We start from the raw sequence: 26,744 nt of genomic DNA, 5'->3' as shown, positions 1-26,744 counted from the left end.
TTTGGATCCCTTGTAAGCCCCCTATGTTTGTGTCTAAGATCACAGTCCAATGTATTTAGACCCCTTGTAAGCCCCCTATGTTTGTGTCTAAGATCACAGTCCAATGTATTTGGACCCCTTGTAAGCCCCCTATATTTGTGTCTAAGATCGCAGTCCAATGTATTTGGACCCCTTGTAAGCCCCCTATGTTTGTGTCTAAGATCGCAGTCCAATGTATTTGGACCCCTTGTAAGCCCCCTATGTTTGTGTCTAAGATCACAATCCAATGTATTTTGATCCCTTGTAAGCCCCCTATGTTTGTGTCTAAGATCGCAGTCCAATGTATTTAGACCCCTTGTAAGCCCCCTATGTTTGTGTCTAAGATCACAGTCCAATGTATTTGGACCCCTTGTAAGCCCCCTATATTTGTGTCTAAGATCGCAGTCCAATGTATTTGGACCCCTTGTAAGCCCTCTATGTTTGTGTCTAAGATCGCAGTCCAATGTATTTGGACCCCTTGTAAGCCCCCTATGTTTGTGTCTAAGATTGCAGTCCAATGTATTTAGACCCCTTGTAAGCCCCCTATGTTTGTGTCTAAGATCACAGTCAATGTATTTGGACCCCTTGTAAGCCCCCTATATTTGTGTCTAAGATTGCAGTCCAATGTATTTGGACCCTTGTAAGCCCCCTATGTTTGTGTCTAAGACCCCATTTACACTTCAGCTTTTAGCGAGCCCGAGGCCGGCTCGAGGCCGGCTCCGAGCCAAAAGTGCACAAGTGTAAACACTCTGGGAACAACCGAGCCGGCCTCGAGCCGGCTCAATTTTGAGCCTAGTCTAGAGTAGGCTTCGGGCCGGCAATTGCGGGCTTCGGGCCGGCACTTCGTATAGTGTAAACACTCGCGGTCATAAAATGAACGTTCTGGGTCAACTATAGCTTTAAGTTTACGAAACTTATTGCTGATGAATCGGAAATTCTTCATTGAAATTAAATTGGTGAAGATAGTATACGCCTTTTTCACGAAACGAAGACATCTTCGATCTATAACAAACAATGCCGTGCAACGAAGCGTAACCAACAGAAATAACATAGCGTTTTCATGGGATTTCATGACACCATGCGGCGTCTATGCTTATAAACTGTGGTGTTTTTTTTGATGGACTTAAGAAGTGGAAAAAAAAATTTATATTTATAGATCGCAGTCCAATGTATTTGGAACAACTTATAAGTCCCCTGTGTTTGTGTCTAAGATCACAGTCCAAAGTATTTGGAAGAACCCCTTGTAATCCCCCTGTGTCTGTGTCTAAGCAGTCAGATGTATTTGGAACCCCTTGTAAGCTCCCCGTGTCTGTGTCTAAGCAGTCCAATGTATTTGGAACCCCTTGTAAGCCCCCTGTGTTTGTGTCTAAGTTCACAGTCCGATGTATTTGGAACCCCTTGTAATCGCCCTATATCTGTGTCTAAGATCACAGTCCCAACGTATGTGGAACCCCTTGTAAGCACCCCCTGTTTGTGTCTAAGCAGTCCAATGTATTTGGAACCACTTATACAGTACGCCCCCTGTGTTTGTGTCTAAGCAGTCCAACGTATGTGAAACCCATTGTAAACCCCTTGTGTCTGTTTCTAAGCAGTCAACTTAAGTGGAACCCCTTATAATCCCCTCTGTTTGTGTCTAAGTAGTCCAATGTATTTGGAACCCCTTGTAAGCCTCCTGTGTCTGTGTCTAAGCAGTATAACGTATGTGGAACCCCTTATAATCCCCCTGTGTTAAGGTAAAATGTCTGCATCTAAGATATATCACAGCCAACATCAGGTATAGTGCTACTAAAGGTTTATATTGAGTCATGATTAAGTGCCAAGTAAAGATAAGGGATGTCTACTTAAAGAAATAAATATTTAATGATACAATTATTTTGATCCTGACCAGATCGTGCCATCATTCATAACAACACAATAATTTCATAAACTTATGCATAAATTTATTTAAGTATTATTACAATCATTACCCAGTCATGACATCATACCAAGAACAATAAGCAAATAAGAATTACATGACATCATGACTATGACATGAAATACAAAACCTGATCTCTAACGACGCAATAATAAATTAATATAAGACAACCTGATCACTATCAATAATTGCGATTAAAACTGACTTTGTTTATTTTATAATGATTAATAATAATCATTAATTACCTAAAATTCCATAATCGTTATTAATATAAAGAAAAGTGTCAGTAAATAATATTACAGTATTCTGCTATAATGTAGATCTGTGCTGCCACCTATAGTTTACAGAATGCAGTATGCATCTGCTAAATTGAAAACTTCTCAATTACAAAAAGCACTCTTTTTATCGTTTGTAGCACCGATATTTCTAAAAATTTTTGTTTTAAGTCGATGAAAAACAATTTTATATTGAAGCTTTATCTTATTATAAAATGTGTAAATAAAGATTTAATAGTTTTCCTGTAACAATGCATACTAATTGCGGTACACCATGTATATTTAGTTCTGAAAATGTTTTCATCAATACACTTTGATTGTCCTCAGGAGTGATGTACCAGCGACCGTAAACTTTATAACATATTGATTTCGTCATGCAAACCTTCAAACGGGATAAGTGAGAATTACAGTTTCATTTTTTAAAAAACAACCATCGGATATACAATGGTGTAATTTTCCTCATTCAAATATTATTATTAATAACATTTAAACGCCACTTTAAACATTTAAACTCCACTTGAACAAGCCTAGTTCCTATAGTGACCTTGGTTGGTATGCTGTGTATGTTGTTGGGTTCAAGCTACAGGGTGTAGTTTAACTATTTTCTTCTCTCTGCTTAGGCAGGGTTAGCTAGCTGTAGACATGTAGTGGGCATTCCTACTACCCAATATGAAATATGCATAGGCCAACTAATATCCAAACAATTTATGTAAAGACAAGTATGACATTTGTTTGATAGTAGGGCGCATTCTTTTTGGGATGTGGTAGGTGAAGGAAAAACATTTTAAAACGGCTTAAATACAGTCCCAGTAATGAAACAGAACGTGAATATTAGGCTTGTACAGTAAACATGCGTTGACTTTAAATCACTGTCTATCATTCAGAAATGGCCAAATGCATTATAAATTAGGTGCCCATATTAGGCTACTATATTTATCTCATAAGTAGAAACCTCATTCTTTCACAATGGTGTGTAAATAGATGTTACAGTTACATAAGCCAATACTATATATCGGTAATCATACTTAAGCCTACTTGGGCTCAAATGTTCAGAAAGCTAATACTGTACCTAACTCAGCATTACTGCAGCTGTAGCCAGGTTCCGTGTTCACCACGATTCCTCAAGCTGAGAATAACTCTAATACATTTCCTGTGTGACTGATTCAACATCTAGTATCCTTTGCCAGGACCAGTGGGGGTTCAAAGCAACTAACGAAAACGATCATAATTGCCATCAGAAACCAACTAGGGAGGTTGATTTTAAGGTTTAGTTTTAATTACAATCAGACGCAAAATGTGCTAAGACTTTCTATGAAAAGGTCAATGACCTATGAACTTTATAACTTATTTGTTTAAATATCACTTTCTATAAAGTTTTTACTCCTTCTAATATCTTATTTAAATAACAAATTAAAAGAGCTCTACCGCTAATAATAAGCACAGAGCATGGACATGAAGGACATGGATCTATAAATATTTGCTGAACATACATTATTTTGATATCTAAATATGGGAGTGGCTTTAAACATATTATGTTGATGTTTACCATCACATTATGGGTGTGGCTCTAAATCTATGCTGCACATACAGTACATGTTTGATGTCCATAAATATGGGAGTGGCCTTTTTTATTTTGATACACATATTATGTATATACTTCCCATTTGTGGTAAGTGTGGCTCTAAACCTATGCTGCACACACTATGTTTGATGTTTAGTATAAATATGGGTGTGACTCTAAATCTATGCTGCATATACACTATGTTTGATGATGTCCATAAATATGGGAGTGATTCTCTTACTTTTGTTACACATATTATGTTGATGTTTACTATTAAAACATTATGGGTGTGGCTCTAAATCCCTGCTGCACCTACTACACTACAGTTTGATGTTTATCATAAATCTGGGAGTGGCATTCAAATTTCTTTTGTTCTGTATACATTGGCTATTATGTTGATTGTAATATCACATTATGGGAGTGGCTCTATTTTCCTGCTGCACCTACTACACTACATTTTGATGATTATCATAAATCTGGGAATGGCAATCAAATTTCTTTTGTTCTGTATACATTGGCTATTATGTTGATTGTAATATCACATTATGGGAGTGGCTCAATTTTCCTGCTGCACCTACTACACTACAGTATGTTTGATGATTATCATAAATCTGGGAGTGGCATTCAAATTTCTTTTGTTCTGTATACATTGACTATTAGTATTATGTTGTTTGTAATATCACTGTGTTGTTCATCAAATAACTAAAAACTAATTAACATCAAATATCTTGATTGAGACACTGACTAATAATAATAATAATATAGCACGTTAGATGTAGGCTATTTATGAAATAGGGCGTGTCTACTTTCAATATGTAGTGTCTGGTTATATTGGATATTTTGATTAAAATATAGACAATATTATTATTATTAATTTTAATTAGTGTAGCGTACTGTAGTAATGATTATATATAATAATAATAATAATTTATTCGGAAAACGCTTTTTGAACAGCGGCACACATAATAATAGTGCATCCTTATAACAATTAAAGATTTAATAGAAAAAAGCTATGGGCAGGAATGCAATATTTACAGAATCAATTCCAATTTAAACTCATGTCACATAAATTAAAATTATATGTATGAACTGAAATAGCATTTGTATGAATCGTTCACGTCAACGTCACATTAAAAAAAGGAGAGTATGACGTGTTATTATACAACATACATTAAGCATTCTTGCCGTTAATACGCCAGGCGTTCTCACTTTCAAAACATATGCGTCAGTTGACTGAAACCTTGTCTTATCATTGCAAAACAAAAATACAGACTCGTACAAAGTTTAACTGGTCTAATGTAGGGATGTCTCGGACACCTAATGAGTCACACAGGTCTGAGTTCGGTCATGTGACTAGTAGTAAGTTGGGGATTTCCCTTCTGTAATGAGTCATGTTAAGCCCTCCTCATTGGTCAAGTCCATCTAGAATGGGTATGTTATTATTTTTAATTTAATGTTGGACTTCAATTTTTTTCTAAACCTTTCAATCATTTTTAGTATAAACATATCTTAACTATTTTCTATTAAATATATTAATAATAACAATAATAAATGTTTACCTATTGTATTTAATTCATTTTTTATTTTAATGTAATTTTTTTTAGCATGCACATATTTTACTCTACTGTGTATTTTTCAAAATTTATAAGAGGTCCCCTGAATATAAACTTGCTATATTTTGTCCAGCTGGAAGGGTTACCCTCTATAAAGTTGAAATCAATGAAACATTATAATACCGTAACTAAAATCAATAAAATAATGATTTAATTTAATTTATTGCACCAAATACTGTAGACATTCTTTAATGTATTTGTTATCTTTATTATGTTTTATTAAGGTTTATGATAATATTCGAAAAATGGGTTTATTTCACTCAAATGCACAATTTATGATAATGTATTTAATAATACTGACAATTTTAAAAATAGGGACCAACTTATTCTCTAATTGTTCAAATAGAAAAAAAGAAGTAATCCACACATATTTAAAGATGACCATTTCAGTTCATATTGAAGACTTCTCAGATGTTCCCTATCTTGAGGATATCTTATCTGTTCTTGAATGCATGGAAGTTTACTGGGAATAGCTTAATGATAAATCACACAACAGGTAAAAAGCAGATAGACCTAAGGTCACAAGACAGGTGTTTAATAGGCTTTCTCTTACCACATCCTAAACACAGGATTCCATTCCTTCCATTGAAGATCAATCAATGACTGTTTAATACACTCCCAGAAATGTGTGGTTAAGGTGTGTGGAATAACAATGTCACACAGGACTTGATAAATCTTATTTCCCCTTTGGACTATCTAGCAGTTTTACTAGCCCACGCCATTTTCCAAGCCTACGTCATTTTCCAAGCCTAAACATTAAAAAACTAGTTTAATTAAAGCCTGGTGGTGGTGGCAGAGACTGGTAGGGTACTAATATTTCACATGCACATCAGGCACAAGATATGATAAGACGCTAATATTGGCTTGTCTAGAAATTGGCTTCACAAATTGACTTGTCCAGATTGGCTTACTAATATTGGCGTTTACTAGTCTAGACATTGTACGCTGGGCCACTACCAGTAGTTATCAAGCCATGGTAATGGTATGAAATATACTAATAACAATTTAACTATTAAAAAAATGCAGTTAGATAGAAGTAAAATTGACAATCAATGCACAACCTATAAATAACACAATGAGTCAAAAACAAAATTGCAACGTAAGCATAAAAACAATAACAAACCCATTCTGATCGGGTCTGTATCAGAGTTCTTAACTTGCTATTAAATTAATTTTAGCAGTTCTTTACGTGCCGTGTCAGTCATTCTGGACATGCTTCTGAGCATGTGCAAAATGATTTTCGAACTTGACAGTTGTGTAGTCGCTTTTCACTAAAAGCAATATAAAATAAATCTGTACAAAGGTTACAGTACGAGAATTATCAATGAACTTTATGTAATACACAATCGCAAAAAACCTACAGCAACAAAAGTACAAGATTTCATATGAATTATTTAAATTATACATACAATAATTTAACAACTTGGCTTAATTCGAGGGTTTCTTTTCTGCGAGTTGCGAGTTGCGAGTTGGAAAATGCGAGTTGCGAGTTGGAAAATGCGAGTTGCGAGTTGGAAAATGCGAGTTGCGAGTTGGAAAATGCGAGTTGCGGGTCGGAAAGTGCGAGTTACGGGTCGGAAAATGCGAGTTGCGGGTCGGAAAATGCGAGTTGCGAGTCGGAAAATGCGAGTTGCGAGTCGGAAAGTGCGAGTTGCGGGTTGGAAAATGCGAGTTACGGGTCGGAAAGTGCGAGTTACGGGTCGGAAAATGCGAGTTACGGGTCGGAAAATGCGAGTTACGGGTCGGAAAATGCGAGTTGCGAGTCGGAAAATGCGAGTTGCGAGTTGGAAAGTGCGAGTTGCGGGTCGGAAAATGCGAGTTGCGGGTCGGAAAATGCGAGTTGCGGGTCGGAAAATGCGAGTTGCGGGTCGGAAAATGCGAGTTGCGGGTCGGAAAATGCGAGTTGCGGGTCGGAAAATGCGAGTTGCGGGTCGGAAAATGCGAGTTGCGGGTCGGAAAATGCGAGTTGCGGGTCGGAAAATGCGAGTTGCGGGTCGGAAAATGCGAGTTGCGGGTCGGAAAATGCGAGTTGCGGGTCGGAAAATGCGAGTTGCTGGTCGGAAAATGCGAGTTGCGGGTCGGAAAATGCGAGTTGCTGGTCGGAAAAAGCGAGTTGCGGGTCGGAAATTGCAAAAATAATTTTTCAAGGAGGTCGTACCATCCAAAAAAATAATACATGAACCAAACAATCAGTAAATAAATTACAATTTAAATTTTGTTTAGTTTTTTTCATATTGTGACCTGTTTAACAATTATAGACTAGTGATTCCTTTTTTAACATGGATGTTTAAAAATGGTTGAAATGAACTTATTTTGTATTTCAACACAAAACAATTATGTTATTGATACTTTATATTTTGAAATAATATAATTGTAAATATAGTAGATTAAAGTTATTATTTAATTTGTTTGCAATTACTGATAATGATACAATTACTAATAATGATACAATAAATTATGTACATGTATTTTTGCCTTGTTAAATGAGAAAATAATAATAAATTGGTAAGAAAAACTCACATTAAAAAGTACAGTTTGTATTGTTTACAGTATTTAGGTAAGATGATTAATGATGATTAAAAACAGACATGATGGTTGGAGTCATTAGTACTACTTTGTATTTATTTGTATTTTTGTATTTTGTATTAATATTTGTCCTCAGTGAGGAAATTCGGATTAGGCCCTCCACGGACCCACGGCAGCCAGCAGTGCAGCGCCTACCAGATTAGGCAATGAGAGTAAAGCATCTTGCCTAAGGATGCAATTAGTATGGTACAGATAACCTCGAACCCATGCCTATCACATGCTAGTCCGATATTACCATTACACCATCACTCTCCAGTATATACAGCACCCGCCACGATTTCTAGACGGTCTCCCATCCAGAACGCAACCGGGCCCAGCGTTGCTTAACTTCGGTCCCATAAACAAGGCAAGGAAACACATACCATACCTACAGATAATGGTCAAATTTTCAAAGCTATATTATTTTCTTAGAATCATAGTCAATTCTTTATGTTTATAATATTTTTTTGTTAAACATTTTCAGACAAACTGTCCATAGATACATATAAATACATATGAATACAAAAAAAAAGAGAAGAAATACACAGTTTATTATGTGTAACACCCATCAGCAAATCATGGAGAGGACCAATTAATGTATCTATTGAAATATACTTATAGTGCATCTCTCCAATTAAAATACATTCTGGAATCTAACCATATATTCATAATCTACATTTTGTTTGCTTTTCATAATTTTGGAAAGAAGACTGTAAATTGTCAACCTAAAAAATTCATAAGAAGATGGAATATTGTTTTCTACAAATAATTTTCTCTGACTTAGATATCGGATTGTCAACAACAACATGCGGAATAAACACAAATACATGCTTTAGTATGTACACGTACAGTACAGTAGGCATCTGTCAAATGTACTATGTGTATTTAAAGTAACTTTAGCAGGGTACAGATTTAAATACTGAAATCACTGGTTTGTTTTTAGAGAAAATATAACTTATAACTAAGATAATTCAAATTTACTTGAATTGAATTGTTGAATTTAGGTGACAATAATCATTGATCTGCGCCCACAATTACATAGGAGAAGAAATTATTATTACTTATATACAGTATTGTTTGATGAAATATGTGATACAGTAGGTGAAATGAAGTTGTATTTTAGTTGTTGTTCAACGCGATGATCAAATATACAACACTTTTTAATTTTAATTTTTTATTTGATTATGTTTTTCCTTTGTAATGTATTATATGATGAAATAAAAAAAAAAAAAAAAAAAAAAAAATATACACACTAAGAATGTAAAATTAAACTGTACATTTTGTATTGCAAGTGAAAAGATGCAGTAGAGTCGCATATAAAAAAACACTTGATCCTCAAATAAATGAATACACAGAATACATTAGAAAGTACTGGAATCAACACAGTGTTGCTTGCTTATGAATTGGTTAAACTGACTGATTAAATGAGGAGATTGTACCCTTATTTATATCTTATTGATATATGGGGGTGTCAATTATGACTTCATCGCATAACTTAGAGATGAGAATAGTTAGTTTTTAGATGAAACTTAAATGACATCATCATCTTTAAGAAGAAATTATAGATGACATCATACCAACTTTAAGTCACAATCCCTTATTTGGTATAGTACACAACAAGTGTCCATGACAGGTAAATGTCATAACATAATGGGCCCTTTGGGAGTACCTAGTACAAAAGTCTGCATAGTGTAGTGCTGACTTATACAAGTAATAATATGTTAACAATTATATGAAAATGATTGTGTAAATAATAAAGTTAAAAGTAAAGTCTAAAAGTAAAAATGCATTAAAGATCATGTGGTGGGCTAAACTGTCAGGCTTCTTATATTTATTAGTAGGTAGCAGACACAAATCTACAATGTGGACCTTTATCAAAGCAGTCATTAATTGTTTTAGTAAAAGATACCTGCCCCAGGGTGTGAGTTAATTGCTTCATGGAGACCATGATGAAGAATTCATTATCTTTTAAACCTACCACCAACCCCACCTCAGCTCCTCCTCCCAACCAAGATCCACATACCATACATCCCTGAGATGGTTCAAATGTAGTAAATTTTAAATCAGATTATTTGATACAACATTACCTCTAAATGCCAGTATTAAAAAAAAATCTGCGAGTTAAAAAAAATCTGCGAGTTAAAAAAAAATCTGCGAGTTAAAAAAAATCTGCGAGTTAAAAAAAAATCTGCGAGTTAAAAAAAAATCTGCGAGTCAAAAAAAAATCTGCGAGTCAAAAAAAAATCTGCGAGTTAAAAAAAAATCTGCGAGTTAAAAAAAAAATCTGCGAGTTAAAAAAAATCTGCGAGTTAAAAAAAAATCTGCGAGTTAAAAAAAATCTGCGAGTTAAAAAAAATCTGCGAGTTAAAAAAAAATCTGCGAGTTAAAAAAAATTTGCGAGTTAAAAAAAAATTTGCGAGTTAAAAAAAAATCTGCGAGTTAAAATAAAATCTGCGAGTTAAAAAAAATTTGCGAGTTAAAAAAAAAATCTGCGAGTTAAAAAAAAATCTGCGAGTTAAAGACAAATCTGCCAGTTACAAAACAAATCTGCCAGTTACAAAACAAATGCTTGATTTAAAAACATAAATGTTATATATTTATCAGTTACAATTGGATAACCCTTCTCTTTTAACATTTTGGTGAGCCACTTGAGTGTTCATTTCGATTTTAATCTTTTGGATTTTGAACTCTTTACTTTGTTTTGTTTTTGTCTGATGAAATAAATGAAAAAATATACATATTTGAAAATTCTCACTCTGTTTATATATATGTGTGTGTGTGTGTGTGGGGGGGGGGGGGGGGGGTGGTATTAAGGTGGCACATAAGGAGATACTGGCATGTTTGCATTAGTAGTTATTATTTGTTTTTTGTACTAAAAACAAGTTAAATTAAATCAATGGCAATCACATAGATAAAAGAAGATAAAAGTAAGAGATAAACTGGTCACTCATCTGCAAACAATAATAAATCAAAAGGTATTATATTCCATTTTAAATTACTTGAGATTGTTTTACAATGGACCTAAGAGAGTCCTCCCAACCAACACCAACTCCTTCAAATGTAGTAAATTTTAAATCAAAGTAGATTATTTTGATACCTCGCTACCTTAAATGCATGCCAGTACCTCCTTATATGCACACTTTACCCTGCACCCTTAAAAAGCTTCCGTCCATCCATGTACAAATTCCGGTTATCACTATCATCACTTTATCTCTCTTCTACCAGAGGAAATCCAGAAGAATAGTGTTCAGAACATTCAGAATACAGATACAGGTAGTGGACTGCACTAAACACTTTAAGCATGTCAAAACACGGCTGTTTCGAAACTAGACCCGAGACCAGAGACCAGAGACCCTATACGAAAAGGGAGACCCCACTATACGAAAAGGGAGACTCCACTATACGAAAATGGAGACCCCACTATACGAAAAGGGAGAAACCACTATACGAAAAGGGAGACCCAAATATACGAAAAGGGAGACCCAAATATACGAAAAGGGAGACCTAAATATACGAAAAGGGGTTGTATGGGGTTAAATCATATGTTACGGGCTCTTGGCCTATACTCATCTCGTGGAGTTTTTGCCTGAGAAACAGTGTTTCTTCACCAAGTGAATCTAATCTAGGCCTACCTCCAGTGCTTAGCCTAGAACTGTAGTAAGCACTGACTTAACTAAAACATAAACAAGTTGAGCATTCAGAAACAAATAATGCTAAAGTGAATAATAAAAAAATATTGTAAGCAGTGTTAAGAAAATAATTAAATTTCTTGCCATTGTCATATATGCCACAATAGGTTAATTTTGGTGATCATCCTACACTATGTACAGAGTCTACACACCTGGGTGGGTTGTATCATGTCGCACTGGTCGCACATATGCAAGCAAAAATGCAGATCAAATATAATGATTAATTGTTTCATATCACATGCTCAGGCAATTTGTTTCTAACATCCACAATACAACCCACTCTATTTTGTTTAGGTAGGACTGGTGTATTTGACCCGCAACTCGCGTTTTCCGACCCGCAACTCGCGTTTTCCGACCCGCAACTCGCGTTTTCCGACCCGCAACTCGCGTTTTCCGACCCGCAACTCGCGTTTTCCGACTCGCAACTCGCGTTTTCCGACTCGCAACTCGCACTTTCCGACTCGCAACTCGCACTTTCCGACTCGCAACTCGCACTTTCCGACTCGCAACTCGCACTTTCCGACTCGCAACTCGCACTTTCCGACTCGCAACTCGCACTTTCCGACTCGCAACTCGCACTTTCCGACTCGCAACTCGCACTTTCCGACTCGCAACTCGCACTTTCCGACTCGCAACTCGCACTTTCCGACTCGCAACTCGCAACTTGCATTGAAGTAACACTCAATTCCAAAATATGTAGAAATTGTAATACCAATTTTTATTATCATTATTAACACAAACATTTTGATAGAAAATCATAAAACCTACAGCAACAAAAGTACAGGCTTTCATATGATTTATATTATTATATATACTGTATATAAAATTTTATATAATTTATATAAAACTCGCTTAAATTGTTTGAATTTGCAGTAATAATTTTTCATAATACAGTAATACTAATAGTTGGGAATAATAGCAAATGTCTCTTAATTCGTAATAGTTGAGAAATATCTTAAAAAAACCAATAATAAATCCCTGTGAATAATTTGTACCAGGAAGATTCCTGTTGACCTTAACTGGACACTAGCCTAAAGGTCAATCAAACAAAAGAAATGTGAAAGAGGGGACAGATGGCATTTAAATATAAAGTTAAAATAGACATAAGATATTGTAATTATGAGGATGATGAGCAGATAAAAAGGACCATTAGATATTAACACTTCAAATAAAAATGAGTCACTGTATCTCTGGCCAAAGATTTCATGAAGAAATAAAATCATATCAATGGCTACTTTATAGTTAAAGTTACCATTTTTAAAGTCATTTGTTAACAAGGCTTTAGGCATAGTGCGTGTTCAGATAGATATACCTGGGTAAGTTTGTTTCATGGGCAGAGTTTGGTTAGAAAGAAACCAACTTACCTAGGTAAATAACTAACAAACATCGACTCTCAGAAAGGTGCAAAAATGGATACTTTTTCAGGGAAGGATTCTCCAGCAGTAAACATAGGGCCCGTTCGGACGGGACTGAAACTACCGTGTACTTCCAACTGTGAGGTCGCGTGTGGCAATTAACTTACGCCTCTGGCTATAAAAAATTAGAAAACCATCTGGACGAAAAATCCACCAACTTTACTGGTTATTTCAATCCCATTCCAATTACACGCTGCCTCGGGGTATAATTAATCAAGCGTTAACGGGATCATGTCAAATCGCGACCTCAAATAAGCTTTCTGATTGTTTAACAATTATTGTTTAAAATGTTCTTTTTCGTTAATGCGAATGTATATCTATTGTTTTGTAAAATTATATATAAATAATCAACTCGTTGGTTTTTTTCCGATGACCTGAACTTGCGAATCGGTGGCTTATAATGTACATGTAACGGCAGGGAGTTCTGTATTGTGGTAGCCTGGTGTCTGTGAATTACCACATCAACCGTTCGGCTCGCACGATAAGAGGGGTACAGTGCGTGTTAAATGGAATTTTTACAACAATAGTTCGGCTCGCACGATGAATACACGTGGTGATTTTTACAAGAGGGGTACAGTGCGTGTACATTAAATGGAATTTCCACAACAATAGTTCGGCTCGCACGATAAATACACGTGGTGATTTTTACAAGAGGGGTACAGTGCGTGTACATTAAATGGAATTTCCAAAACAATAGTTCGGCTCGCACGATAAATACACGTGGTCAACAAACAACATACGTTAGCAGGATTTTCGATCATTATTTATTTAAAAAGTAAATTGTATTCGATGTATTATAAATATATAGGTCTGGTTGTCGATTGAAAAATAATAATTGAACGATTCGCGCGCGAAACGACATGCAATATCCAGTTGAATTTGTCAACACGCCATGTCAATTGATATGGGTCGATGCACAGAGGGCGCTTTTTGACCTAAGAATTCCGATCTTAATTGGTTTCGTGTCAGCTTACCGGTACTTTGTTTATTCGTACGAACGTCGTATGGGTTTTACCCCAAGGGTAAAAACCAAATAAACGTGTATTTCAATCGCCGTACGAACACGGTCATAGATATTGTTTATCAAAGTTTATTCTGCCCCAAGACCGACTTATCTTCATTCATCATCCATCTCTTCTCTACCCTTCCCCTCTCTCTTCTCTACCCTTCCCCTCTCTCTTCTCTACCCTTTCCCTCTTCTTTCTTCCTCCCCCATAAAAAAAAAACTTCACTTCATCGAAATCATATGGAGCTCTGTCTACACTATCAAACTTCAAAAAAATGTGGGCATACCACTACCATATTTGAGAACACACCCTTTTTTTAATACCGTATTTAACAATACATAGGATGTACAAGTTGCATAGTAGTAGGATGAAAAACTGCATTCATTTATTCACGATTACAGAATTATTCAACACTATGTAAATGGCATGAAATGATTGATCCGAGTCAGATTTTGTCATTTTAAACGTCCTCACGATTTGATCGGATAATTTAAATTTAAAATCACAAAATGACCAAAAAACCTAATCTTTTAGACAATGTATTGCTATGATGTCTGTAAAATGTGATTGTGTAAGGAGGTACCATAGAATACTGTGGTCTCTCAGGGTAAAAAAAAAATTGTGCTCAAAAGTAAGGGGGTAGGATTATACTTGGGTTGCAACAATGGGTTTGAGTCTGCCTGAATTTAACTTGGATTACAGTATGAACAGTACAGTACAGTATAGAAATAGACATCAATTGGATACTTTGCTGCTGGCCAGGTTTTAACAAATCACAAAATTAGTACTATAGTCTGAACTCGACAAACTGGTCTTGTAAATTTGATCATTGATATCACGACATATGAACTTCATGCTATAACAATAATTATGAACTACACAAAAATGCAATCAAGAAAACCTAATATTATTTCGGTTAAAAGAAGAAGCTACCCCCCCCCCCCCCCCACCCACAGGTTCTTACAAATAATCTGAGAGACAAAAACTACTGTATGTTAAATGGAAAATTCCCAGGAGGGTTAAAACAAAATGTTATAAATCGAGTTCATTGAAAATTTGACAGTTATTTAATATTTTAATGTATTTATAAAATAATTTTATATTAAAAATAGATTAATCCACATAAATATATTTGAGACATGAAAATTAGTCATGGACATAAAATGTCATAACATATCAAATGTATTTATATTCTAACCACAAAATGTAATTTTATGTTATTTATATATTAAAAATAGATAATCCTCATAAAAAATACATTTCTGTGGCCTTGAAAATTAGTCATGGTTATAAACTACAAACGACCCTAAAGTAATAATTTAATAATTTTATACACTTTCCATTTATTTTAATACAAAAGCTAGTGAGTCATTTAACATACAAGACGGAAATACGTTGCAAACTCGCTCTACCATAAATTATTAAATTTAAGTGCCTCTCTCTAATAAGCACTGTTCTTAAACTGGCACGCCACTGATTGTTTTATCCATCTTTAACATGTGCAGTATAGGTGGTTAACATTTGTTCAATATTAAAAGGCTCATGGTTATCTGTTTTCCAGATGGGACAAATTATTACAATTTATTAAGATAGTTCTGAAATTATTCATTCTGTAATTTCAGATAATTATCTATGATATTTGAAGACTAAATTATTATTTTATTTTAAATAATATATACTGTAAAGTAAATTGTTTAAAAAAATTGTTTATTCACGTTATACTACTTTGTTTTGTCTGTGGGACCCATGTGTAAAGCTCAGCTTGTTGTGGTATAAATAATACCTTTTTCTAATATATTATCATACTAATATACAGTACTCATCAAAATGTATGGACAAATATTTTCGCAGGAAGCTACTCAAATAAAGTACGGTGCTATATCTTTGATGTTAAAAAATGTTAATATGATTGGAAATTCTACTGGCCCATATTGTCTAGACTTTGAGCTATAAAGAGGAAAGATAGGTAAATACTGATAGTCTGTAGCATATTCTACAAAAATAAATGTCATCTAACAAATTACATTAAATTTAATTCTACATTTAATTATACACTTTAATCTTTAAAATACTTAAGTAAATGATATAAATAAATTATTCCTTCGTTTTTACAAATCTGAAAGGTACACAGTAGAACCCATCCATTGGGATACTCCTATTTATGGGGCCTATTCAAAGGAGACTCTATATAATAATTAAGTGGACCCTTCCTTTGAAACAAACATTGGAACATTTCAAAACTACTAGTTGTATGGCCAATCCCTAGGAGATACCCTTAAGGCCAATTTACACAGACGAGCGGTAATAAAAATATAGAATCTATGTTATTCCTAATGCCTCATTTACACACGTAAAGGACAGGCAGTTTCCGCAGAGTATACAGTAGATACAAGTTCTACATGGGACAAGTTTCACATTTTTCCGCTTACCGTTACCGCTCGTCTGTTTAAATTGGCCTTTAAGGGGACACTTCTTTTGCCAGAAAGTTGTCGCCTTTAAAATAGGAATTACTATAATAACATAGTACTAAATTGGGTCAACATTTATAGACAGGGTAAAATTTTTTGGTAATTTAAAACATTTTTTAACTGTTACATGTTTCATATTAAATTATCTTTTAAATACAGTCCATGCCAGCTTTAGCAATAGCTAGAGTAGACAGTGGAATCTAGAGTGGCCACCCAAGCCGTGGCACATTTTCTGTAGCATCAATGACCTTTCTATGAACTTAACCCCATTTCAGCTTTTCCTGAAGTAATGTGGGAATGTCAGATACTGTCAATATCAGACTGTTAAAAGGATGGGTTTATAGGGTCACATTAAGTACAGTACATTAAACCTGGTTCATACATCACTTATGTCAAGTTAGTATACTGTGTTTTAAATACAGTATATCTTTTACAGAATTAACATATACAACATTATTGTCTACAACATTAATATCAATCAATAGGCTATAGTTCACATAACCTATACTACTACATTAATTTCCCTATAAATAAGAGCTTTTCATTGGACACCACAACATGCTTACGATTTCACCTATTAAAAATGTATAAAACTATTAACATATGTTCAATGGTTTATAATGAAGACATTTATTTGAATGGATAGGTTGGGTTTAGCATATAGGCCTTGATATATCAATCACTCATCATAATATGAACACATTTCAGGTGTCTTGTCCAATAGTACAATACAGGATTTGAATTTTTAAATCATTTTTAAATTCTTTTAACTTTATAAAATATAAAAAGTGTATAAAAACAATCAATAAAGTAATACTAGGTTTATACAAAGTATTACACAACTATAGAGGTGATTGACAATAGAACATTTTGGTTTTGGTTATGGCTGGTAATTAAAATGTGAATTGTTTTGGTTTTGAAATTATAAATCTCATCTTCAATCACATATATTTTGTTAATTGCAATAAAGCTAATAATTGAATTGAATTAGTAGAAAGGTTTTGCAATCTTACGAATAAAATAACGAAAACGGATACGTCACGCACACGTATTCGTTTTCGTAAGCCAGTAAAAATCTGTTTCGCATGGCAATGAAATATTGAGGGTGCCGTCCAAAATATGAATGCGGTATTGAGCGAAGCGCAGGTACGTGTTGCTTGGTGCTTGGCTGCCTAGGCCTAGCGTAACATCAACGCGAGTGAGGACTTTAAAACTGCTATTTATCAAAATTGACCTGGCATTTTAGTAAATTACTTTAGTAAATTACTTTCAATAAATCTATAATTATATTATAATCATGAATCATTCATGATTCAAATGCAAAATAGATCAAAAACTATACTCGTTTTGTAGTTACGAATATGACTGGTGATATTCGTCAACACAAAAACGCATTACGAATATGAAATGGGGATCAGCTCAAAAGTTTCAGAATGTGTGACGTATCCATTTTCGTTATCGTATTCGTCAGGTTGCGAAACCTCCCTAATAGCTTATTATTCACTTCAAATAGTGAGATATAACTTGAAAAGTAGAAAATGATTTGAATATCCCTCTCAAAAAATGGTATATTCCTGAAATATGCCTTTATCATCACCAGAATTAAACCACCATCATCAATAAGATCTTCTTCTTCTACTAGTACAAGTTGCCACCTTCAGCAAACTGAAGATTTTTTAACTGGTTAGTGAAAATTTGTCCTATTTCTGCTTCCAAGAAATTGGGGTTAATTTATGCACACAGCAGAAACAGGACCATACTGTAGTAGTCTGAGAAGATAATTCTATACATTTTTTTTTAAAAATGGGTGGAGAACAGCCCTTCCAATTTAAATAAATTCCATATTCATATTAAAGAAAAAGATTTTTGCAAAGATGAGAAACTCATTTTTAGAACCATAATCAAATCATGCAAAGGAATGTCTAAATCAAATGAAATCACATACTTTGTTTAAATACAACTTGATTTCATTACAATATACCCAGAAATTGTAATGTAACCCAATTATATTATTATTAACCCAAAAATGCGGCTTTGAAATCTTCCAAATTGGAATTAAAATTAGACCAAATCATATGAGAGTCATATTTTAAAATGACATTAACGTTTATTCTTCAATTTTACTGTAAAATGGACTGGACTGAAGTACAAAGGAAGATAGTGCTCCAAAGATGTTTTCTATAGAAACACACATTTTGCTCACAAGGCGTAAAAAGCGTAGAATTACCATTTTTGCAATTAATTGTTGTTCTATCTATACCTTTTGTGATAGATTGAATTCATTTTATGAACTTCAATTGCAAAATAACGACGCACGTGCACGTTAAACTTTAAAAACTGTGTGCTTAAAAATGGCTTAGCTCCTCAGGATAGATAGTGACCACCTATATTTTAACTTATTAAGGAAGCTGATGAGTTGTATATGAATTTAGGCAACATTTTAGCTTGACGAGAGTTGTGACATCATCAATAGCCACTCAATTTTTAAAATATGTTTTTTTTTTAAATCTTTTGTGCTACTGTAGTTAATTGAGTTTGATGGCGTGCATCTTATTTGAACCCCAATCTTTCATATATTTTCTTGCTCAATCAATTTTTTTTGTAGAGGTTACAGTACGCTTATTTTGAATCGGCATTTATTTATCATATGCCATCTAGAACACTCTGTCAGAGTTAGGGATTAAATTTTTATATATTTGTATGTGCGCATTTTCCTACGTTCGTGCACGTGGCATTTGTTGGGCGGATATCTAAGTTCAAATCTAGTGTGATCATATTATTATCTAACAATTCAATTGTACTTGAACTTGTAATGTAACATCACATGACAATCTATGTATGATCCCTAATTAAATTAACGAGTTGATTTGTCATGTTTAATTACCAAAAGAATGTAGTTACATTGCTTGTTAATTATGACATTTGATTTACTAAAGTATCATCTATTCATAAAAGCGCCGGTCGACTTGTGCATTATTTCGACGACTGATGTATGTTGCCATAGTATTAAAAATGTGTCAATACGTGTGTGGTGGTATAGTAACATATTTCCTTGAACAAATGAGCGGGTGATGGATATTTAAGTGTCCTATTTTTCGGGCGGAAGAGGTTAGGGCTTATACTAATAAATATTAATACCACACATGAATAATAGTAGAGCACATGATGATCAGTTTGTAAAGATTGGTAATTGTTTAAAAAGTTTATTAAATAACAGACACAAGTGATTCAGAATTTTTCTTTTTAAAAGGATATGACGGTCAAATTCATTTATATTTGTGATTAGATCCCATGGTAATCCCAATTGTTAGATCCTATGGCAATCGCAATACAATTGCTTTTACTGTACAAATGGCGATAGTATTTTAAAGTCTTCTTTTTATAGTTTAAGCGCCCATTGCATTGCACTTAATTTTGTAAGTTAAATACTATGGTTAAATTTACAAAAGTCATCACAACAGATACTGAATACCTCCAACAAATCTAATTTGTTATTCATAATAAACTTTGAAGCGTTCTTGAAATCTTTTAATTAATTACCAACAGGAAATAAAACAGAACAGATTTATGATTTCCTAGACTGAATTTCAATCATTAAAATTGAAAACTCCTTGAGAAATTCAATGAAACAAATCTATATTGAAGCTAAGGTTTCTGGCTCAAAATTAGATAGTTTCTTTCCGCTAGGCTACTATCTCCATTAGTATCCTCCATCAATTTAATTATTTATTGTATAGATGGTGGTTTTCCCACTGGTGTCTTTCAACATCAGACATGGCTCTATAAACTATAACATTTCTGACAGAATATGATAAAATGCCACCCACACCTAAATCCTATTATAATTTATTTTCCCTATTTTAGCTTTGAAATGGAGAAATATAAAATATAAAATGACTACGGTATCTGTTGATTATTTTTTCACTTTTGAAATTAAAAAGTTACAGAAAATAAATAATTATCCAAAAATCAAAATGAAAACCAATCGTGTAACACAGTACATAAGTAAGTAGTAGTAGGTAAGTAGTAATATAGTACAGTAGGTAAGTAGTAATACAGTAGGTAAGTAGTAATACAGTAGGTATGGCAGGTCAGCCCCAATTCGGAGTAATTTTCATATTACACTAAAAAATCGAATAGAACCCGTATAATTGATTTATTCAATTAAACATTTTATAAAATTAAATCAGCAATATAATAATAATTTCACAGGAAAATAATTAGTAATCATACAAACTACCGTAATGAACTTAACGAACTATGTGATATAATTAGTACACCTGACCAGGTAATCTGTTGTTTAATAGATAACCAACAATGTACCTGTAAAACACCTGAGATAAATGGTCATTTTGAAATTGGGTGTAGTGACCGTAGCAAAGACTTTGTGGGGTGTTAAAATTGGCTACTGTAGCTGTATAGTATGGAAATTAAACCATAAAGGAAAAAAAATACATGTAGGAGGAAAAGGAAGTACTCTCACACAAAGATTATTCATAACAATATTTTTTTTTTTGAGAAACAATAGTTAATTTATTTTTAAACTAAAAATGCATACGTACCAAAAGAGATTTCCATTGAGTGGGTTGCCAAGTACCGGAATATTAAAAAATGATAATGGAATATAAATCAAGCCATAATATATTTGCATTTACCATCCTTTTAGGTATAAATATATAACTGTATGTATGGATTTTTAAAACAGTTGAATTTAATACATTTCATTTCTATTAAATTAAATTGACAAAACCCATGGCCAATTATTTTTATTTTTAATTAAGTTTAAGTTACACAATACCTTTAAATCAAACTGCATACACTGTAATGCGTTACTGTATATTATCAAATATATTTAAAAGCATTTGAAGGTAAAAATAAAGTGGATAGGAATATATTAATGGCCTGATGCAAGTTCTGAGCGGATCCCTTAATAACCACATTCGAACATTACTTTTGACCAGAAGATTTTGAGTGCAAAAGGAGTGATAATTTTTGGGTAGTGTGAACAGCATCATCCGCTATTTTCATCATGTCTAATTAAGTGTGAATCTGACCATAATAATTTGCTTATGCTTGTGTTGCTAGGCAACTGTAGGATCCTCCGCTTGTGTTGCCTAGCAACTATGAAAATTATTTTCATTGGCGTTAAATAAATCAAAGAAATCGCTTATTATGTGAGTGATCACACTGGTTTAGACTCTTGCACATTTGCCTATAGCACAGGTGTTTAAATGCTAATTATTCATAACATTTTTGACCAATCAGCTTTAAGTTTGAAAGTCAAAAAGGTATAAAAAAAATGTTAACTAGTGGAAACCAGAAAAACGAAGTAAAGTATGAATATTCGGTTCAGAAAACCATGATAAAACCATAACAGCAGTTAGATAATAAGAAGTTACAGTAGAAGACAGTATTACAATTTCTCTGTTTTTCATTATTAATTTGGATCTATTTTTAGATGAGGATATTAAATAATTGAAATTCATTTGTGAATTCTAGAAATAGGCATATGAAAATTTAATAGTAGACATTCTTTTAAAGATAATCAAAAATAGGCATATAAAAATTGAATAGAGTTATATACATTCTTTTATAAAGATAATCAAAAAATCATTGAGAAGTAAACGTCATTTAAACAGGGATTGATACAATTTCTTAATGCCATATTTAACATACTGTATAATTATAAATAAAAAAAAGTTTAATCCTATGCTGTCAGATATGATGCTATATCAAATTCAAAATCTTTTTTTATATACAGACCTTCCTCTAAATGTTATATCCAAGCCTCATGGATTGGGACTATATACAGGTACGGTAATTATAAATAAAACACATTATATAAATAACATTTCTATTTGTAAAAATTAACAAAAAAATACAAAATACAGGTACAACAAAAAAAGTGATAAAAAAGGAATAATGACGTTTTGGTGTCATTTTCATTTATTTTATTAACAGAAAATAAATGAAAATTGTAAAGTAATCAATTACTAAAACAACCGAAGTATTCAATACAATATGTACAGTATAAAAACAGCCATAAGGAGCAATACAATACAGACAACCAGATTTAACCATATGGTAGAAATGTATACAAAAGATGAAAGTCGTTAATCATTAATAAACAACCAATTAATCAACAGGATTATAGACAAACAGCAGACAGGAACTACTAATAGGATGGAGAATTAATATATTTATCTGACATACTGTAATCATGGATTGTGATATTTTAATTTATTTACATTGTTTATTTAGAATTGAAAATCATCATTAATGAAGCTGATAAAACCTAGACAGTTTACAACTCTTTATATTTTATTTCTACATTTTTCTGCATAGTCTAGAATGGAATAATTTTATCTTTCAATGTGATTATGATAATGAATACAACCTAGACTGTACAATTTTTGATATTTTATTTTTACAGTTTTATGTAGAATGGAATTATTTTAATTACGATGATCTGACAATGAATTGTAGATAAATTAAAGTCCAGAGAAAGACATTTTGGAGTGGTGGATAACATACCGTATATTTCGGTGTATAAGTCGCACCTGTGTATAAGACGCACCCCCAACTGAGAGTAAAATATCGGTATTTTTTATATCGTCGATGTATAAGACGCACCTTATATTTCATCAAAAAAATGTTTTTTTAAATTGTAATCAATATTATTGTAATAATATATTTTGTTATATCTACAACGGCGTCCTTTTTTTAGGTTTTTTCTTACCTAGGCTCGGCCGCGCCCAGCCTCAACAAGTTCTTTCTAACTTGTTATTCATGAGTTTCGCCGCAACATCGAGTGCATGACCGTGTGTGTAACACGCACGTGTGTGGGCTAGCCTCGCTCGATCATTTCGAGAGGGCGCACGTTTTCACGGACAATCGTATTCGATTAGTATCTATGTATCCGAGAAGTGTGTACGCTAGGTCCATGCTATAATCACCTGGAGAATATACTAGTCGAATACCGTACACCATGTGCCACCAAAAGAAGGGCTTGCGCTTGGGGTACGGCGATCGTGCGTATAACTACTGTATAAATAAATACTATTCCAATCGTACGACGTAAACGTTTACAAATGAAATTTTATCGGAGCGCCATAATGAACAAATCTTTTCATCATATTTAGTATAACATCATGCTAAAATGACTTGAAAACTAGGCCTAAGCAGAAGCAGGTTGCCGTTACGTTAGTTAGTTACTGTAGCTAGGCCTAGCCTACTCAGGCCTAGCAAACGAGGTGACGATAGCCTAGGCCTATGTATAATCTGTGTGGTGAGGCATTTATGTTCGGTGTATAAGACGCACCCTTAATTTAGAGGTCAAATTTGCGTGTCAAAAGTGCGACTTATACACCGAAATATACGGTACTGGCGTTTTTATATGAATGGGAAATTTACTTTCTGCATCACACGACGATGTTTGACCGCCATATTAGACAAAATCGTGTGTTTTGGCATATCATGATCTGACAATGAATTGTAGATAAATTAAAGTCCAGAGAAAGACATCATTTTGGAGTGGTGGATAACATACTGGAATTTTTATATGAATGGGAAATTTTCTTTTCTGCATCACAAAACAATGTTTGACGGCCATATTAGACAAAATCGTGTGTTTTGGCATATCAAATATGTGCTTAATATCATATAATCGGACTTAAACCACTCAAGAGTATGCTCAGTATCATATGGCAGTTTAACATTTATCAGGCTTTCTATCACCATAAAGACATAGAAATCAAGATAGCAATCTGAAGTGACAACAGTGTCTGCATTAGTTTAATTACCGACTCGGTTACGATAGATTTCTTTCATAGATATCGTCTTTTATAGTTTATGCATGTCAGTTTGATATTTATAATTTACGGTGGAAGGGTAAGATGATAATAAATGCAAGATCATACAAGATTGGTTTCACAAAATTGGACTACTGTACAGGCTACAAGGCTCAGCAGAAGAGTAGCCAAAAATGGTGGACACTTCTCTAAGAATTAAAACTCAAAACATGATTGTGGTAAATCAGCCAGTTTGAAGCCTTGCGTTCTTACACAGAAGACCATCAGGGCTGAGAACAATACTAAATTTGAGTGAGAACAAAATTTATTTAGCTATTCTAAACATCTCACGTCACTGTAGCCTAACCCACTCTTTAGCCTTCGGCTAGTACTATATGTTGTATCTATGACCTCCACACTGTACATTATTCCAACATATTGTCATATTGGCATAAAGCAGAGACGTCTATTTAGTTTTAATGTTTTGCATTTCATCGTTGTTTGGCATTTCACCCATGCTATCATACGCATGCAAAATAAAAATTCCCACACTTGAAAAAATAAATTATTAAATTATTATACAATGGCATAATATTTTTTAACTTGGATTGAATGACTTTTGTCCATGACAGGTCAATAAACTATACAATGATAAATACTATACAGTAGTGAGTGGGCGAGTGGCAATTTAGAAATCAACAAATATAAAATGACAATTTCAATAGGGTGGACATTTTTTCATAAGATACTTTTCCACTCTTTAAATGGACTTTGACAATACAAATATGATCAGCCCTACAGTACTCTCCAAGGAGCCCGTAATACAAAAAAAGCAACAAATTAGGGGCCGGGATTTTGGATTGTATCATAACAATGTATTATTTAAAGACTTTTCTCTGCGAAATTAGTCTAAAATTGGGATTATATTAAAGGATTATACTTATATCAATACAGAAAAATACAGTTTTATAAAGTTAGTACAGTTTTAGAGGATGAATCTTTGGTATGCCTTAAATCATGGGCAAGAAAATTAACATCTTACAAGATTAATGAAACTTAACTAATATTTATTGTGTATATTTTGATTAATTGAGTTGAATGTTTATCATTGAGAAGCCATGTGTTATCATCAGCTGTTGCTTAGTTACAGTATACGTCATTAACAAAAATGTTGAATGCCAACACACTGGTTTGACTTTGTGACAACGTGTACTGTATAATGTATGAAATAACACCTACTGTACTGTACACTACACTATCTTTATATTATCAACTAATTCATTACAAACTGGTAACGTTTTTCAACTTAAAATTACAGTTTACCATACAAGTGCAATACAGATAGAGTTGTGATTCTAAGGTCCTGTTTTTTAAAAGTAACCTATTAAATAACTACAATATATGAATGAAGTAGCCCCAATCTGTATAACCCTGTGAAACATTTGTTACAGTACCTAGAGACCTACTGTAGAGTCAATTACTGTAGAATCTGTACTTGAAAGTACATTGCATTTTGGGTAATGTTAACATTTTTTCATCAATGACCACCCATTTTTTTAAATACTTCATTCAAACTTGTCTCTACATCCATTGTTTCCATAACTCTTTTAATTTAATTTTTATACTATAATTTTGGAAACTGAAAATGAATACGCTAATAAATGTAATTTAGTATAATGTAAGAAAATAAAATTTACTATAGTAATACAGTAAATACATTCATATGAAGGAATTTAATTTATTTAGGGCAAATGATACCCAAATCCTATTATTCAACTGTCAGTAACATGAACTAAAATGGCATTTACAATCCCAAGAGCTACAGTAAGTAACAATATCTCTAAGAATTTATGAAATATTGGTCAACCACTGAGAAGGTTTATGTCCTACTACTAGATGGGTGTGGCAATCCTTGGAAACAAAAATGACAAGTTCACAGAGAAGGCATATCAATACTTTAATATTTTAGTGGTGGGAGAATAATTAAATGCTACAGTAGTATCCAGACTATAGTAAAGCTCTATCTACACTATCAAACTTTATGTTCAAATGACGTGCCCATATGGGCATGATGATGTCATCACTACCATATTTAGACATCACTACCATGTTTGGACATATCACTACCATATTTGGGCATATCACTACCATATTTGGACACATCACATTTTTTTTTGTCACAAAGTTTGATAGTGCAGACAGAGCTTTATATATTACCTGTGTTCACACGCACTGAGTTAAAGCGTGTTTATACTGTATATCAAAGTTAAAACCAATGCAAATGCTCATAATGTAATGTAATGAATAGGCGAGCAATAGAAATACCTTCCCACCGGATTCTGCACAACTGGGGTAAAATCAAATTCAAATTTTGAGTTTGAACTCGCAATAAGCTCAACCTATTGACCACAGTTAGTAGTACTGGTAA

At 33.4% G+C, this 26,744-nt stretch overlaps 1 protein-coding gene across 3 annotated transcripts in view; it reads right to left on the bottom strand.

Annotated features, from left to right (window-relative positions):
- LOC140050113 (fibronectin type-III domain-containing protein 3A-like) overlaps positions 1-26,744 on the bottom strand; it is an 82,600-nt gene that overhangs the window by 22,344 nt on the left and 33,512 nt on the right. The window lies entirely within an intron of this gene.

This window comes from Antedon mediterranea, chromosome 5 (assembly GCF_964355755.1).
Source record: "Antedon mediterranea chromosome 5, ecAntMedi1.1, whole genome shotgun sequence".
Classification (NCBI taxonomy): domain Eukaryota; kingdom Metazoa; phylum Echinodermata; class Crinoidea; order Comatulida; family Antedonidae; genus Antedon; species Antedon mediterranea.
This window is presented reverse-complemented; position numbering and strand designations above follow the sequence as displayed.